We start from the raw sequence: 15,976 nt of genomic DNA on the forward strand, positions 1-15,976 counted from the left end.
CCAGCACAACCCAGGGGCTGCATCTCACACCACAGGTCCCCTGTGAGGAGCCGGAACAGGAACACAGGGGGCACGGCCTCACATCCCAACCAGGTCATGCCAGAACATAGTCCACTGAGACCAGTCAGACACCAGAGCATTTGTGGGAGTCTATGTCCTATCTCAGGGGTGCCCTAGGAGTCCATCCACCCTGGCCCGCATCACCCTAGTGCCAGCTTACATCTTGCAGTAACCTTTTGACGAGAAGTCAGATAAAATCATGTAAAATGAGGCTGTGTTTTCATGCTAAGGTATAAATTTAGTTTGAGGAGCTAATCAGCTTTACGTTGGTACGAGACGGTCCACTTAGTTATGGAAGAAGCTGATCAGTTCTCTTGTCCTGGGCCTGAGGAGTGTCCTCTCTGTGTTGTACAAACATGGAACTCTCTTTCATCTCAAAACTGACCCTGAACCTTCCCATCCCTCTCGAGCAAGCATCTTAGTTTTGTCCCAGACCAGTTTAAAACTTAATCCAGTTGTTATGGGCTAAATTGTGTCCCCCAAAATTCATATGTTGAAGCCCTAACCCCAATGACCCAGAATGTGACTATATCTGGAGATAGGGCCTTTAACGAGGTAATTAAGTTAAAATAAGGTCATGTAGGTGGGCCCCAATCCAATATGACTGGTGTCCCTATAGGAAGAGATTAGGACACAGAACATACACAGACCAAGAGGTGACCATGAAGACACAGAAAGAAGGTGGCCATCTGCAAACTGAGGAGAGAGGCATAAGGAGAAATCAACACGACCAACACCTCGATCTTGGACTACTGACCTCCAGAACTGTGAGAAAATAAACGTCTGTTGTTTAAGCCACCCAGCCTATGGCATTTTGTTACGGCAGCCTGAGCAAACTAATATACCAGTTCAGTGATTTCCGTAATCTGATCTGGTTATCAAAGTTTCAGCCGCTATTGAGGTTATAATCACAATCATTGGGCTTCCTTCCTTCCTGGGACTTCCCCCACTGCACTCACCTGCCCCTCCCTGCCCTGCTTCTGCACCTGCCTGCATTCAGGAGGGATGGCCTTTCTCAGCTGGCTCCTGCTCTGCTGTCATCTGGCCCAAGGTACTAGTGACACCAGCTCCAGCCACAGACAGGGACTTTGAGAAGGGTCTGGTTCACTTTAATTTTAGTGGCCTACACTAATGTGGAACTTTTTGTACAGGTTACATGTCTGGTATTTTCTTGCACCGTGTCCGGGTTCACCCCAACTGGCTCTCTGTCATGGAGACCCCCACTGCAGCCCTGCCCATGCAGCAGCCATGTCTCTGTGTGGTCCCACCTGCCGCTTTTCTGGGCGAGTGTTCCGTTGATCAGTTATGCAGCCACCAGGGCAGCCTGGCTCATGCTTCCTCACATGAAGTCATGGTACCAGTGGGGTACTCTTCTGCAACACTGGCAGCCACAGGGAACTGAAATGGATGTGTCTCCAAACCTCCTTTCTTAGGCACTTGATGCCTGTTCCCTAAGGCCAGCTGGTGCTTCCACCTTCAGAGATGCAATGATGAAAGTGGGCAGCAGTGCCCAAGTTCACTCCAATGTTCAGGATACATACAGGAACTGAGGGTAACGGTGTGTCATCGTTCAGTGTAACTTTGGCAATGTTTGGAGACATTTCTGGTTGTCACCAAATGGGGGCAAATCACTCCTGAGTACCACTGTTGTAGAGATAAAACTATTACAAAAACATCAAACCAAGTGAGTTAGTTAGCAAAGGATGCCAGACTATGGAAGGCAAAGCTGAAGAGTAGGATAAGTGACCACCAAGGGTTCAGAAAAAGAACAGACAAGTTCAGGCTCCATCCTAAGGCGCTGGGTTTTGATGCACTCAGCACAGTTTGCTCACTGAATCTGATGATGCTCCAGCTCCCCCGTGTTCAAGTCTTCTCGGTCTCAAAACAGTCATGGCTTGAAGCTTGGTCTGGTGAACTTACAATTAGTAGGGAGATAAAAAAAAAAACTTCTAGGGGAGAATAAACAAGTTCCTAGGATCTGTTATAAAGAATAGTTGGTTACAACCAATAAATTAGAGCAAAGTTATACTGAATGATGACAACAATCTTGGAAAGAATTGGTGTACCTGCAAAAAAAGAAGAAAAAATAATAGGTACACTATTACCCACAAGTTCCTCTACCAAAAAGGTAAACACAATTGGGAAAAATCACTAATATAATTCAGCAGGCATTATTTGAATAGTGCTTGCAAAACATTGAGATATCGTGCAAATGAATCAGATTTTCAATTGGGAAAAAAACCAACATAAAACAACCACACACAAAAATAATAAGTTATCATTTATTGAGTACTTACCTGCCAGAATCCTTACTAATTGATTTTTTTTCAGTCCTCACCAAGTTTTACAGATAAAGAAACTGAGATTCAGAAAGATTAAATAATGTTACTCCCAATGTTACTGAGCTAGATAAGTAAAACAGGATATAAACGTAGGTTGTTTTGACCCGAGGGCCCAGCTTTTGGCACTTTACCATGGTGTTTCAGGAAGAATAAATGTAGTAGAAGCTTTTTAATACACATTCCACTTCAACAACTTGCCAGATTAACAGTTATCCTCCTGTTCCTCTGTACAGAACGGACAGATGCTCACAGCCCATGAAGGATCAGGGCTAGATCACCCACTACCGCCCCTGACTGTTAAGCAGGATGCTTACCAAGAGTCAGGGATGTTTGTTCCCAAAGCAGATTTATGCCTAGTTTTACTGCTTGCTAGTTATTGAAATTATGTAATTTAACTAAGTACTTTGTAAACTGATAAAATATGAGTATGAAAATAAGGAAGTTATTTTAATGAAAACTAAATTGAATGCTTTGTAAAGACTCAGTGGAGGTGAGCCACTAAAAACGATCGCTGTGAAGTGAACAAAACAAATATATAAGCTTTGGACAATCATTAAACTATTAAAGGATCAGATTGCTTTGCAGGTGTCTTTAAGTCCCACTCCACTTCAGAGAATTGAAAATAGAAATTGTTAATGCATTATTAGTGTGGTGATCGGTAGCTCCAGTAATCTTCTGGTTCTAAAAAGTGTTGAATGAATATCCATTTATATGTTGTAAGTTAAAATGCATTTTTAAGGTGTATATGTGGCATTTTATTCTGACTCCCACTTTTTTAATGGCATGGATAAGAAGACAGTCTCTAAGTACAACATGAAGAGCAAATATCTGTGAGTGCACTGTGAAAGTTATATTGGAACGTCTGGTCTTTGGGACATAATGTCTCTTTTTATTAAACTTTGACTTTTCATTGGCCTGGTTTTCTTTTAGGTTCAGTCTTTTAGTTTCAGTCTAAGCTCAAGTCCAAAACAGAGACTTAATTTTCTTTTCTTAAGTTTCGCTGGAACACAATGTAGGTTCTCAGTTTTCAGGCTGAACTCTGGGTGAGAAATCCTCCAAGACGACAAGTGAAAGAGTTTGCCGGAAACAACTGCCAGGCAAGGCGACAGTAGTCAAGTAAGATCTCCCTGTGTATCACTCTCAGGCCACCACCATGAACAATATAACCCCACACTTCTTCTCCTCCGGCCCAAACTTGGTGAAGTCAGAAATCATGGTCAGATGCTCAAAGAGGAGGAGCAGCAAAAGAAGACAGGGCAGAAGAGAAGACACACCCAGCTTCCCACCCCTTCTCCACCGTAGGCAGCTAGGCTGCCAGAGGCCTGTGCTGAGGGAGAAGTCTTGGCTTTAAATCTGTATCAGGGTTTTGATTCTCACAGGGGTCTGGGCATTTTAGATAGTGAATTCAGCCTGTGTTCTGACTTAATGATATGACTTTTTATTCCTGAAGAATAGTTTTTTGAAAAGTCACGAGACCAGCATTTGATCCAGGGGCAAAGAAAAAACAAGCCCACCAGGCAAATTTAATAACCTAATGGGCAATAAAAGGAATATCACTTTATAATCATGTCCCATGAATCATTGTTATTCATTGTAATAGTCACACAGCAATGCTATGATAGAATTGCAAATTTTCCCACATTTTGATATTTGAATGGGCTCCAAGATTTCCAACTCTAATATGGATTTTCTCCCCCAATAAGTGTATCCCATGGGTCATTTTGGTGGGGATTCTAGAATCCCGCATCTTGCCTGAGGAGCACCCACCTCCCATCAGCCCAGTGTGACCTTTAAAGTTAGGAAGTGCTCTGCACAGCTACAGCTTAGGAGCTTAGGGACTTTTTATGGCTTCCTGAGTTGTCCTCAAACATTTCTTGAAATTCCTTTCGAAGAGTATGAAGATATAAATAATATATCCTTAAATTACTTATTAAATCTATATTATCTTCTCTCTGCCTTCTAGATTCCTGTGGAGAACAGATGTAAGAGTTAAGAGCAGCAGCAGCTGCTGCACGGGTTGCATTCCCTTCACCGTCCAGCGTGGAGGGTTCCCTGGCTCCCCCTTCATGGCTCCATTCTCCTCTAGGTCCTTGGCTTCCTCTCCATCCAGCTGGCAGAGGGGAGAGAGAAAGGTTGTTACCAGTTGGAAACATCTTCCATCCCCTCTGCCCACATACGTTATCTGGAACTCAGCACCTGGCCATGTCTGACTGCCAGAGAAGCTGCACAATGTGGTCTCCCTCTGCAACCAGGAAGAAGAGGAAATGAGTTTGGTGAGTAATCTGACAGGTCTCTGTAACAAAAAGTTCATGAAGGTTTCCGTAACTGGCAATTGTAGGAAATGTTAAGATATAAATTAACGCTCACAGAATATCAAGAAATGTTATGACACAATTCTGTTAGTTACTTTCTAAAGAATTTAGATGTGCAAGAAATGCTGTAGCTGAATGCCAATGGCTGGTTTCTATGATCAATAGCTGATCAAATCCAAATATTACCATCATAGAATGGACTTCTGAAATTCAAAAATAAATCTGAAGTTTTATTCAAAATAAATAAAATTATCTTATTAAAACACTTAATAGTAGTTTAATTTTAAATGTAAATCAATTAAGTTTAAATACTTGACATTATAATGATTTCTCAGCGTGTCAGCTGCTAGATTACTGCTGTGCTCATTGCTGCCCTATCAATCAGATAAAGTATATGTGCATATTTATTATTGTGATGGCCAAATCTCATAATATTTAATAGTGACTATGAAAGTTGATTTTAATAATGAATTTTATGTACAAAGATAATTATTAAGAACTTTTAGGCTGGGTGAGGTGGTTCATGTCTGTAATCCTAGTACTTTGGGAGGCCAAGGTGGGAGGATCACGTGAGCCCAGGTGTTCAAGACCAGCCTAAGCAACATAGCAAGACCCCAACTTTACAAAAATTTAAAAACGGAGCTGGGCATGGTGGTGTGTGCCTGTAGTCCTAACTACTCAGGAGGCTGAGATGGGAAGCTTCCTTGAGCTCAAAAGTTTGAAATTCTAAATGAGCTATGATTACATCACTGCATTTTAGTCTGGGCATCAGAGTGAGACCCTGTCCCCCACCAAAAAAAACACTTCTAAAAGCTAAATACATTTGAAGATAAGTTGAAAGTTAATAAAAGTATTAGGAGAGAGTACATTAGCTAGATAAATTTAGGAAGACCATTATGTTCTTTTGAGTCAACAAATGTTTATAAGAATTTAAATAATGATATTAAACAGAATAAGAGGGATGTATTTAGAGTTTTTAAAGTTCTTGCATAATAAATACACATTTACATTTCAACTAACTAATAGAATTTCAATGAATATAAAACATAAGATCTTCAACCCATACTCCATCTATCAACTATCTAGATATTGAAAATAATCTGAATGGCATGCCTTGTTCATATGACTCAGGTTGTTACTCCAGTCGAATATGATGGTGACCTGCCCTGTTATATAATCAGTCATCTAGCACAAGGTCAGGGATGGCCCAAATGACATTAAAGTGAGCACTTGACTCCAGCTTTCGAAAAGCCAAGGCTAAAGCCTTGAATCCTAGAGGATTTTGGCAAAATACCTGGGTCAAAGCCATGCCACAGTTTATCCTTAAAATTCTTATTGAACATATATTATCTTTTCTATGCTTTCTAGTAAGATTCCTGTACAGAACAGACATACTATCTGCTGGCATTTATCCTGTATATGTTGCGTGTGTGCTCTGCTCAGTGTTTGAGGCCCCCAAACACATCCTAGTCCTTACATTGCCCTCTTCTGGGGGCCAGGTCTCTATCTCTGTGTCCTGGGTCCTACTTGGAATATAACCAGCCGGTGCCACACCCAGCTCCCCCTCCTGTGCTCCCTCACTGCTGAGCCCTGCACGGAGAATGGAACTCCGGTAACATTTGTTTGCCTCAAACATACCTAAGTTTGGTGTGTTTGGAAATAAGACTGTGGCCCTGATCACTTCCAGCAGCCTCCTCTGGCTCACCTCCTCTCCAAATGTGCCCTCACTACCATCTGGCTCTTCCTCCTTCAAGGACAGCAGCCATACTCAAGCCTACTGGATCATTTGGTTGTATTTAATGTTTTCTTCTCTCTCATTTATTTGCTAGAGAGCAAGAACAAAACCCCCTTCGCCTATGTCTAAGGTTTCTTCTACTGAGAGGGAAACTTGTTATTCAGTTCAAGGGTCTACAGGCCAAAAATAAGGATGCCCCAAGTAGGAGATTCTTCCTTTTATCATATCAGTCTGATGAGATTAAACATACTTTAAGTCACATTCTCTGTAGTAGTTGTACCATTATGTTGCTAAAGGCTTCTGCTTTTGCATATGTCCCTGTGGAAAGGCTGTTGTGTATGTTTCAGAGAGTGGACTCTGAAATCAGCTTAACTTCATCCAAGTTGAGGTTTTACTCTTACCTGTGCTGTCATCTAACCTCTCTGGGCCTCTGCTCTCCCATCTGTCAAACAAGACTAATCAAAGCCTTCACTTCCCTAGATGTCTGGTTGTGAGGACCAAAGCAGCATCATTTCCCATCTCTCTTTCTGCCTCTTCCTCATCCCCTATTCTTTTTCCTCTCCAGAAACCCAGTGACCTCGGATTTTGCTGCGTCCTGCACTGGATGACATATCTCATACTGATTTTTCCGTTCTACAGCAATGAGCCTGGCTCTGACCTGGAACAGACAAGCACATTCCATCCCAGCTTCCTCAGTCCGTTCTGATTGTACACTCCCTCCACCTCCCCAGGCTGGGTCTCTGTAGTGACCTTCTAATAACCCACGTGGAGTTGACTTTGACCAGCAGGCTCAGAGGCACAGCATTTAGATGTTTTGCTTTTGTTTCAACACCAGGTGGTGCTCTTTTCTAGAGTACAAGAAAGTCATTCCCGTTTTGCACTTTGTTGAAAAGGTGTGTACCAAACAACTGCGAGTCCCTGTGCCCAGATTGTGAAATAATCCTACCCCGGTGTCTCACCTGGTTGGCCACATCACAGCTCACCGGTGTTTTCATCAGAAGCCTTTGATGGAGTGGAATGGGAGTGGGTCACAGATTTTTCTCTGGTGTCTGGCTGGAGCGGAGCTGTTATTGTCTAAAAGTTTTTTGTCTTGGTAAGCTGCCACCTTTGCTGGTTCTTTGATTACAGGGAGCAGGCTTTTGTTGGGGGGCATTTCTTTATCTGTGCTTGTTGGTGTTTCCAGATGGCTGGCTTCTGGGAGATAAGAGGCAAAAAGAAAACCCAGGAAGCTCACCCTGTGTCAGTCCTCAGGTCCCGAGGTCCTTGGCCAGTCTGCCTCCTTCTCTCCACCTTTCAGTCTTCTTGTGCTTGTTTTATAAATAATGCCCAGGTTTATTAATCGTACTTAATGAGAGGAATGTGGAAAAGTATGTCTACTCCATTTTCCCAGAAGTGGGAGTCTGGCAGAATTGTATTTAGAAAGGGCTTGCTGTGTGGAAGACGGTTTTGATGGGACGCAAAGACGGGTAGCAGAGGACCAATTACGTGGCCATTGCATTAGTCCACGAGAGAAGAAGACCTGGACTGGCCAGTAGCACTGGGACACAGATGAGTGGGAGACAGGAAAATATTTAGGAGGTTAATAAAGGCTAATGAGAAAGCACATTAACTGGATGAACAAAAATAAATAAGGGGAGGAAAGAGCAACAAAAATAAGTCTAGCAGGCAGTCAACATAGTCAATAGTAGAATGACTGCCTAATGCCCAGTACTGTCCTCTAGCAGAAGTACAGATTTGTAACTTGTAAATAGGCACATAGTTTTTTGAATGTACTGTCTCCTGAACTGGTGGGTTTTTAATCTGTGGGGAATAGAGAACCGTCCTTTTTAAAAATTAGAAGAGGCTGGGCACAGTGGCTTATGCCTGTAATCCTGGCACTTTGAGAGTCTGATGTGGAAGGATCGCTTGAGCCCAGGAGTTCGAGATCAGCCTGGGTAATATAGCCAGACTCCATCGCTAAAAAATAAATTTTAAATTAATTGGGTGTGGTGGTATGAGCCTGTAGTCTTAGCTACCTGGGAGGCTGAGATGGGAGGGATGCTTGAACTCAGGAGTTCCATGCTGTGTGAGCTATTATTATGGGGCCCTCACCCCAGCTGGGTGACAGTGAGAGGGCATCACAAAAAAAAAAAAAAAAAATAGATTTCTCTGAGTGTTCTACCAGACAGTATCTTACCTATTGTAGACATAAGGTTAATGAACACAATTAGCAAGCATCAGAGGTAAACAGAGTAGTATTTTGAAAAGTTCTGAAAATATTATAAGATTCTCTAAGACTCTTATATTTTTAATGTTACTAGGTCTTTGCTTTACAAAAGTTTGATTTTCTGGAAGTGAACAATGGTTTTTAAATTTTTACTTTATCATATTGCCAAACAATGAGGGCTGTGGACATGATAATATAATGTAAAAACAACAACAATAAAGCAAAATGTCACAGAAAAACCTAGCTTTGTTGGCACCTTTCCATTTTCTTTAACTTGTTTGTCATGTAAATGTCCTTCCTCTCTAACTATGTAAGTTAGAAAGTGTTTGTGGGTAACAGGAATGCTGATGGACAGTGGTTTAAATATAAGGACATTTCTGTTTTACTTAATAAATAGCCCGAAAACCAGCAGTCCTGGGTGAAGCTGGAAGCTTAACAACGTCATCCAGAACCAGGGACTTTCCATTCTTGACTTTGCATTCTTGCAGCCTACTTTGGTTTTTTGTTTTTCTAACTTGTTGCCTCATAGTCACAAGATGGTCTTTCTTTTTTTTTTTTTGAGGCTGAGTCTCCCTCTGTTTCCCCAGCTAGAGTACAGTGGTGTCATCATAGCTTATAGCAACCTCAAACTCCTGAGCTCAAGTGATCCTCCTGCCTCTGCCTCCCAAGTAGCTCGGACTACAGACACATGCCACCATACCTGGCTAATTTTTCTATTTTTGGTAGAGACGGGGTCTCGCTCTTGCTCAGGCTGGTCTCGATCCTGACCTCAAGCGATCCTCCCACCTTGGTCTCCCAGAGTGCTAGGATTACAGGCATGAGCCACAGTGCCCGGTCTATGAGATGGTATTTCCATAGGTGCAAGCATCACAACCTCTTCTAGTCTTTTAAGAGACAAGAGGAAAGGGAGGAGGAAACACTTTCTCCTCACATGCCTCTCTCTTACCAGGGAAGAAAATCTTTCTCAGAAGCCAGAAATGCTCAACTGTCAACTGGCCAGCTGTGCCTGCGAGAAGACTGAGCATGGCTATTTGGTGAAGAAGATCATGGTGGCACACTTGCCATAGACCAGGGGTTCTTATCATGGGTGGTATTGAAAATATTGGGGGGGGCACTTTCAGTTGTCACATGCATAGAAAGGCACTACTGGTATTTAGTGGGTTGGTCTAGTAATGTTAAATGTTCTAAAATGCACAGGAAAAAAAATTTGTCCTGTCCAAAATAGCACTAGTATGCTTGTTAAGAAAATTGGCATATCGATCTTAAAGTCAGCTGATAAAAAAAGAAAGAAAGAAAGAAAGAAAATTGGTGTCTACCAGCCATCATTCATCCCTGGACTGAAGATAGTATGTCCCTAGATTGTGCAAGAAGAGGAACATGGCTCCCAGCAGTGTGTGCTATGGGCTGAAAGTTGGAAGGAGTACAGCAATGCTTAGTCATTCTGGCACACTAAATCTTTTCCAGAAAGCTGCTGTTATTTGTACTGAATGGTGGCAAGGAAAAAAAAATACAGGGATTGGGACAGGAAAATTACTTGCAAAGGGTGCCTTCATTTTTCCTAATGCAGGGATTTCCCAGTGACTGAACAAGCCTGTTTCCGAGAATAATTGACTCTGAGTTACCCGCATCTCTGTTACAATCTCTGCTGACTTAATAGACTCTCCTTGCCCCCTACCACACCAAGGAGTTCAGAATGTTTAAAACCTAACTCTACAGCCAATATTTGGGGGAATAAAATGTCTTTTGCAGACCCTCTACTTAGCATAATGTGGCAGGGATTTTGTAAAGGTTTCTTGGGTATATGACGAACACTTTGACTCAAAACTATACAAATGAAGCCTGGAAAATTATTCAGCATTACGTTCAAGGAAACAGGTACAATGAAGCAGCATTTTTAAAAATCTTCATGAAGAGCTATTTATTTTTTAATTACTATTACTTTTAATTGACACACAATAATTGTACATATTTTGGGGTACAGTGTGATAATTTCACAGAATGTGTAATGATCAAATCAGGGTAATTAGCATATCCATCAATATAAATATTTATCATTTCGTTGTGTTGAGAACATTCAAAACCTACTCTCCTAGCTATTTGAAAATATACAATAAATTGTTGTTCATTATAGTCACTCTATATTGCTATAGAACACTAGAACTTATTCCTCCTATCTAGTTGTATCTGTTAACCAACCTCTGACTATCTCCTCCCTCCCCGCTACCTTTTCCAGGTTCTAATAACTACTGTTGTACTCTCTACTCTCTACTTCTATGAGATCAACTTTTTTTAGCTTTCATATGAGTGAGAACATGCAGTATTTATCTTTCTGTGCCTGCCTTATTTCACTTCACATAATATCCTCCAAGTTCATTCTGGTTGCTGAGAATGACAGAATTCTATTCTTTTTTATGGCTAACTACTGTTCCGTTGCTTACATATGCCATATTTCCTTTCTTTCTTTCTTTTTTTTTTTTTTTTTTTTTGAGACAGAGTCTCACTCTGTCACCCAGGCTAGAGTGCTGTAGCATCAGCCTAGATCACAGCAACCTCAAACTCCTGGGCTCAAGCCATCCTCCTGCCTCAGCCTCCCAAGTAAGTGGGACTACATGCACAGGCCATGATGCTCAGCTAATTTTTCTATTTTCAGTAGAGGCTAATTTTTTCTATTTTTAGTAGAGACGGGGTCTTGCTCTTGCACAGGCTGGTCTCATACTCCTGAGCTCGGGGAATCCTCCCGAGTTGGCCTCCCGGAGTGCTAGGATTATAGGCATGAGCCATCACACCTGGCCAAAGCCATATTTATTTTCTTTATCCATTCATTCATTGATGGACACTTAGGTTGATTCCACATCTTGGCTATTGTGAATAGTGCTGCAAGAAACACAGAAGTGGAGATATCTCTTCAACATACTGATTTCTGAAATAGTATTTTAATAATAGTATTAGTAAAAATTATGATAGCAATCTAATTATATTATTTTAAAAAAATTTTGAATGCCAGTAGAAGTCTTTGTGGTCTGCAAAGACAATGAAGACTAAACATTATTTGCTCTAATTATGGTTTAAAAATCTAGATGTTAACTAAATCTGAAAGATTAGATACATTGGGTTGATACGTTGCATCGTTACTCACAGTAAATACTTGATAAGACTGTAAGTGTAAAATCCACTAGAGTAGAAAGAGAACAGTAGGCTAGAAAGTTTGGTTTCCTTCTCAAATCTATAAAACCATGAATCTCTATGCTTGACACAAACTAAGCTAAATAAATAATATCTCTTAGGCTAATTGCTAATGAGGAATAAGAGATCACCTGGTACAGAAGAGAAGAAGCATTCCAGACAGAAAAAAATGGATCCAGCAAAAGTACTAATTAGTGAAATAGCATGTCATGGTCATAGTCACACCAGCTCTGAGCTCAGGAGAGCATGATGGATTCCTATTAACTTCTTCAACCACCAATTCTGGACTATCTCTCCAGACTCCCTGGATTTCTTGAGTGACAATAACTACGGCTAGATGTATTATAACTAAAAAAATTTTTTTCCTCTGTACTCCTGCAAAAACCTTAATGTTTATGTGCATCCAAAATTTGTATGTTAAAATCCTACCCCCCAATGTGATGGTATTAGGAGACAAGGCCTTTGAAAGTGATTAGGTCATGAGGGTAGAACACCCCATGAAGAAGACTAGTGGCCTTATAAAAGGTACCCCATAGAGCTCTCTTATCTTTTTTCCACCATGTGAGGATATGAGAAGTCAGCAGTCTACCAACCCAGAAGAGGGCTCTTACCAGAACCCAAGCATGCTGGCACACTGATCTCAGACTTCCAACCCCTGGAAGTATAAGAAAAATTTCTGTTGCTTATAAGCCACCCAGGCTATGGTACTTTGTTATAGTAGCCTGAATGGACTAGGACTCCTCCCAATTAATATTTTATTAGGTGAATACTAAATCAAAGTAGTAGTAGACTAAGTACTAGGCTGATGGAAAATAAGTGGCCACCTTACTTAATATCAATATAACTCAATAGTATATGCTATTTAATACAGTAATATGTAACCTTCAACATACTTTGATATCTTCTTTGAAATGGTGCTTGAAGCTGGTTAGATACTGATACTGAGAGAGTATAGTAGGCCTAACTCAGCTGCTCAATAAATATTTATTGCTTATAGTTTCATAAATTTTTTGGATTAATTTGGTAGTATTGTTAGATGTGCACTATAATCCTTTCTCCTGTATTTTCTGAAAGTTGAAGGTTGTCTCACTATTATTGATACTAAATTTGATGGTTTGGTTTAGATAGTGACCACCAGTGTATTCTCTTTACAATTAGATAAATAGCCTTTGGAGTGATACTTTGGTGCAAGAGGAATAGTCTACTTCTGAGGCTCTCTCATCTAAAGGTTTTAAGTCTGTTGACAATCCTTTTCTGAGTCAATTATTTAATTAGGGTTTGCATAATGGTTATTTTCTATCATTTATTCCATATTTATTAGCTGGCACCCTATTGTAAAGAAGAGTTTTTCCTTACCAACATTCCTCACAGGCATGAGCCAAAATTCTTTTCTTAAAAAAAAAAACGGTATGGCCAGGTGCGGTGGCTCAGGCCTGTAATCCTAGCACTCTGGGAGGCCGAGGCGGGAGGATCGTTGGAGCTCAGGAGTTCAAGACCAGCCTGAGCAAGAGAGAGACCCCATCTCTACTAAAAATAGAAAGAAATTATATGGACAACTAAAAAATATATATAGAAAAAATTAGCTGGGTATGGTGGCGCAAAAGCCCCAGAAAATAATCCTTTCCTCTGTGTATCTTAGTTAGGTTACAAATTTGACTTACAGTTAAGTTCATTTGTTTCACAATTGAAACTTTGGGGTTTACTTTGTTTCCTTTTTTTAGTTACCTTTTGGCTATGAAAAACTTTTAAAAAGTTCAAAGTCAGAGAAATCTTGCTTCTATCTCTATCCTCTCCATCCTTTTCCACTACCCTCTATAGGCAACTATTTTAAGTTTCTAGGATATCCTTCCATTTCCCCTCCCCCCATAAACATGAGCATACACACGTTTCTGTACCTTGCTTTATTCACTTAATATAAACTGGGACTTGTTCCAAAGTAATACATCTAACTATTTTCTGTCCTTTTAATGAGCACATTGTATTCCATTGTATGGATATACCATTTCTAACCAATTCCCTATTAATAGATATTTCGGTTATTTCCAAACTTTTGCTATGACAAATAGCACTGCAACAAATAACCTTGCACATTGTTTCCATTTGTGGAGGTATACCTTCAAAATAAAGTTAGGTCTAGAATGGAATTGCAAGGTATAAAGATAAATGTATATGTAACTTTGGTACTCCACAGGGCTGAATCATTTTCCCACTTCCATCAGGAAACGTAATTTCAATGTGTATTTCCATTATAAGTGAGGTTGAGCATCTTCTTATGTTTAAGGACCACTGCTGTTTTTTGTTTGTTTGTTTGTTTTCCTGAGAGTCATCTGTTCATGTCCTTCCCCATTTCCCCTTTGGATTTTGGTCTTTTTCCTTTCAGTTTTTGAGAGTTCCTGTGATATAAGCTGCAAATTTTTTTTCTAGACTGATCTGCTTTACTGAGAATATACTGTACCATAACTCCTTTGACAATCTGGAGTATATTTTAATGTTATCCTTATAAATCACCTTACTCCAGGGCACTTCTTTGAGATAGTTTTGGTAAAGTCAGGTTCAGGGCAGACCAACCAAAAGAGTTACCTGACCCCTCTACTAAGGGTTAAGAAATTGTTTCTCATTTACCAGGTAACACCATAGTTCTCACTCAATGGTCCAGAAAACACAAAGTCTTGCTTAAGGGGGTATATTCGACTTACAGAACTTGTTTTATTGGGTTCACTGAAACTTCACAGGGTTCGCCTTCCCTCTCGTTTCTGAGTTTGCAAGGTGCCCCTAGAGCTGCCGACACAGGCACAACTTCCAACCGCTCGAGAACAATAGCTCCTCGGTTTCCCCTCCAGAGATGTCAAGGGGGAACGAACTAAGTGACGAGCAGGCTGCACTTCACGACGTAAGAGAAAGCATCGGTGTGCAAGTTCTCAAAATTGACACAGCAGGGTCAGCTAACTGTAAGCGTAAGCGTACGGAGCTCCCGCTCAGGGCCCTGCTGCTGAAACTGCACCTGGCCCGCCAGCGCGCGGAAGCATCACGGCTGCGCTGAGATCACAGAGCGGCCAATGGCGCGCCGCCTTCGCCTGGATCCCTCCGCCCGAGACCGCACCGCAGCCGCAGGTGGCTCCCTCGAGCGCATCCGTCGGGCCGCCGCCTTCCCGTGATGCCCCGCGGCTGACCTCCGACGTCGGCGGCCCGCCCCGCCTCTAGGCTGCTACCTTCCCGCCCCCACCGAGCTTGCTGAGCCCGGCGGCCGCGGGCCGCTCGCCAGACGCCGGGGAAGGGCCGGATCGTGCCACGGGAGAGCAGCTGTTCCATTACGCCTCAAGGCCGTGATCGGGTTAGGCCGGCTGCCGCCCTCCCCTCGCCTTTCCTCTCCCGGCCGGGCTGCGGACGAGTGACTGCGGTCGCGTCCGGGAGCGACTCTCCGGTAAGTGGGCCGGAACGCGAACGGCGCGGCAGACGGGGGGCAGGAGGCGGGCGGCAGCGGCGGCGGCCAGCGGCTCCTTCGGGCCTGGCGGCGGGGCGGGGCGGAGTCGGGCAGCGGGGCGGGGCCGGGCGGCCGGGCCTGGTTTCCTCCCTCAGCGCCATTTTGTGGCAGCGCGATCCACAAATAAAGGGGCCCGCTGAGGCTATAGCGAGAGAAGGAGTGCGGCGAGGCCGGCGGCGGGGCGAGCGGCGCAGCCTCGGCCTGTGTGACTGGCGGCGCCCCCGCGGCCTCGGTCTGGAGAGGTAGGTGCGGGCCGGCCGGCGGGAGCGGCCGCGCGGGAGACTCCGGGCCTCGGGACTGAGCTTTGGCCGCCCCCGGCCGGGGAAGGAGCGGACAGGGCCCGAAGGGTGACTTGGGCCCCGAGCCGCACCGGCCTCTTGTTAGTGGCTCTGCTTTCTCGCCTGTGGAGACACTTCCGCCGCCCCGAGGCCATTGTACCTTCGTCCTCCATCCCCTGGGCCCGGAGTGAGGCGGGTGCTCTGGCGGCTGCTGACACCGGCCGCTCGCGGGGGCCGCCCGTCCTTTCCCCGCCTGGGCCGCTCCCACCCGTCGCCCTCGGCCCCTCCAGGACCTGACGGTACAAACGAGTTCAGCCGGGGAAAATAGCGTCCGTTCGCCAGGTTTCACGTCACGCAGTAGGTCGATGCAGCTGTGGTC

At 43.1% G+C, this 15,976-nt stretch overlaps 1 protein-coding gene across 4 annotated transcripts in view; it reads left to right on the forward strand.

The window, feature by feature from the left end:
• The first annotated feature begins 15,011 nt into the window (after positions 1-15,011).
• LOC123633427 (WT1 associated protein) overlaps positions 15,012-15,976 on the forward strand; it is a 29,188-nt gene continuing 28,223 nt past the window's right edge. For 2 of the 4 annotated variants that reach the window (XM_045544674.1, XM_045544676.1), the window contains exon 1: positions 15,376-15,561. The gene's annotated coding sequence lies outside the window, so the exon portion shown is untranslated. Of the gene's footprint in view, positions 15,260-15,375; positions 15,562-15,976 lie in introns of those variants that run through there. The other 2 variants (XM_045544677.1, XM_045544675.1) reach the window with 2 other exon arrangements.

This window comes from Lemur catta, chromosome 2 (genome assembly GCF_020740605.2).
Source record: "Lemur catta isolate mLemCat1 chromosome 2, mLemCat1.pri, whole genome shotgun sequence".
Classification (NCBI taxonomy): Eukaryota; Metazoa; Chordata; class Mammalia; order Primates; family Lemuridae; genus Lemur; species Lemur catta.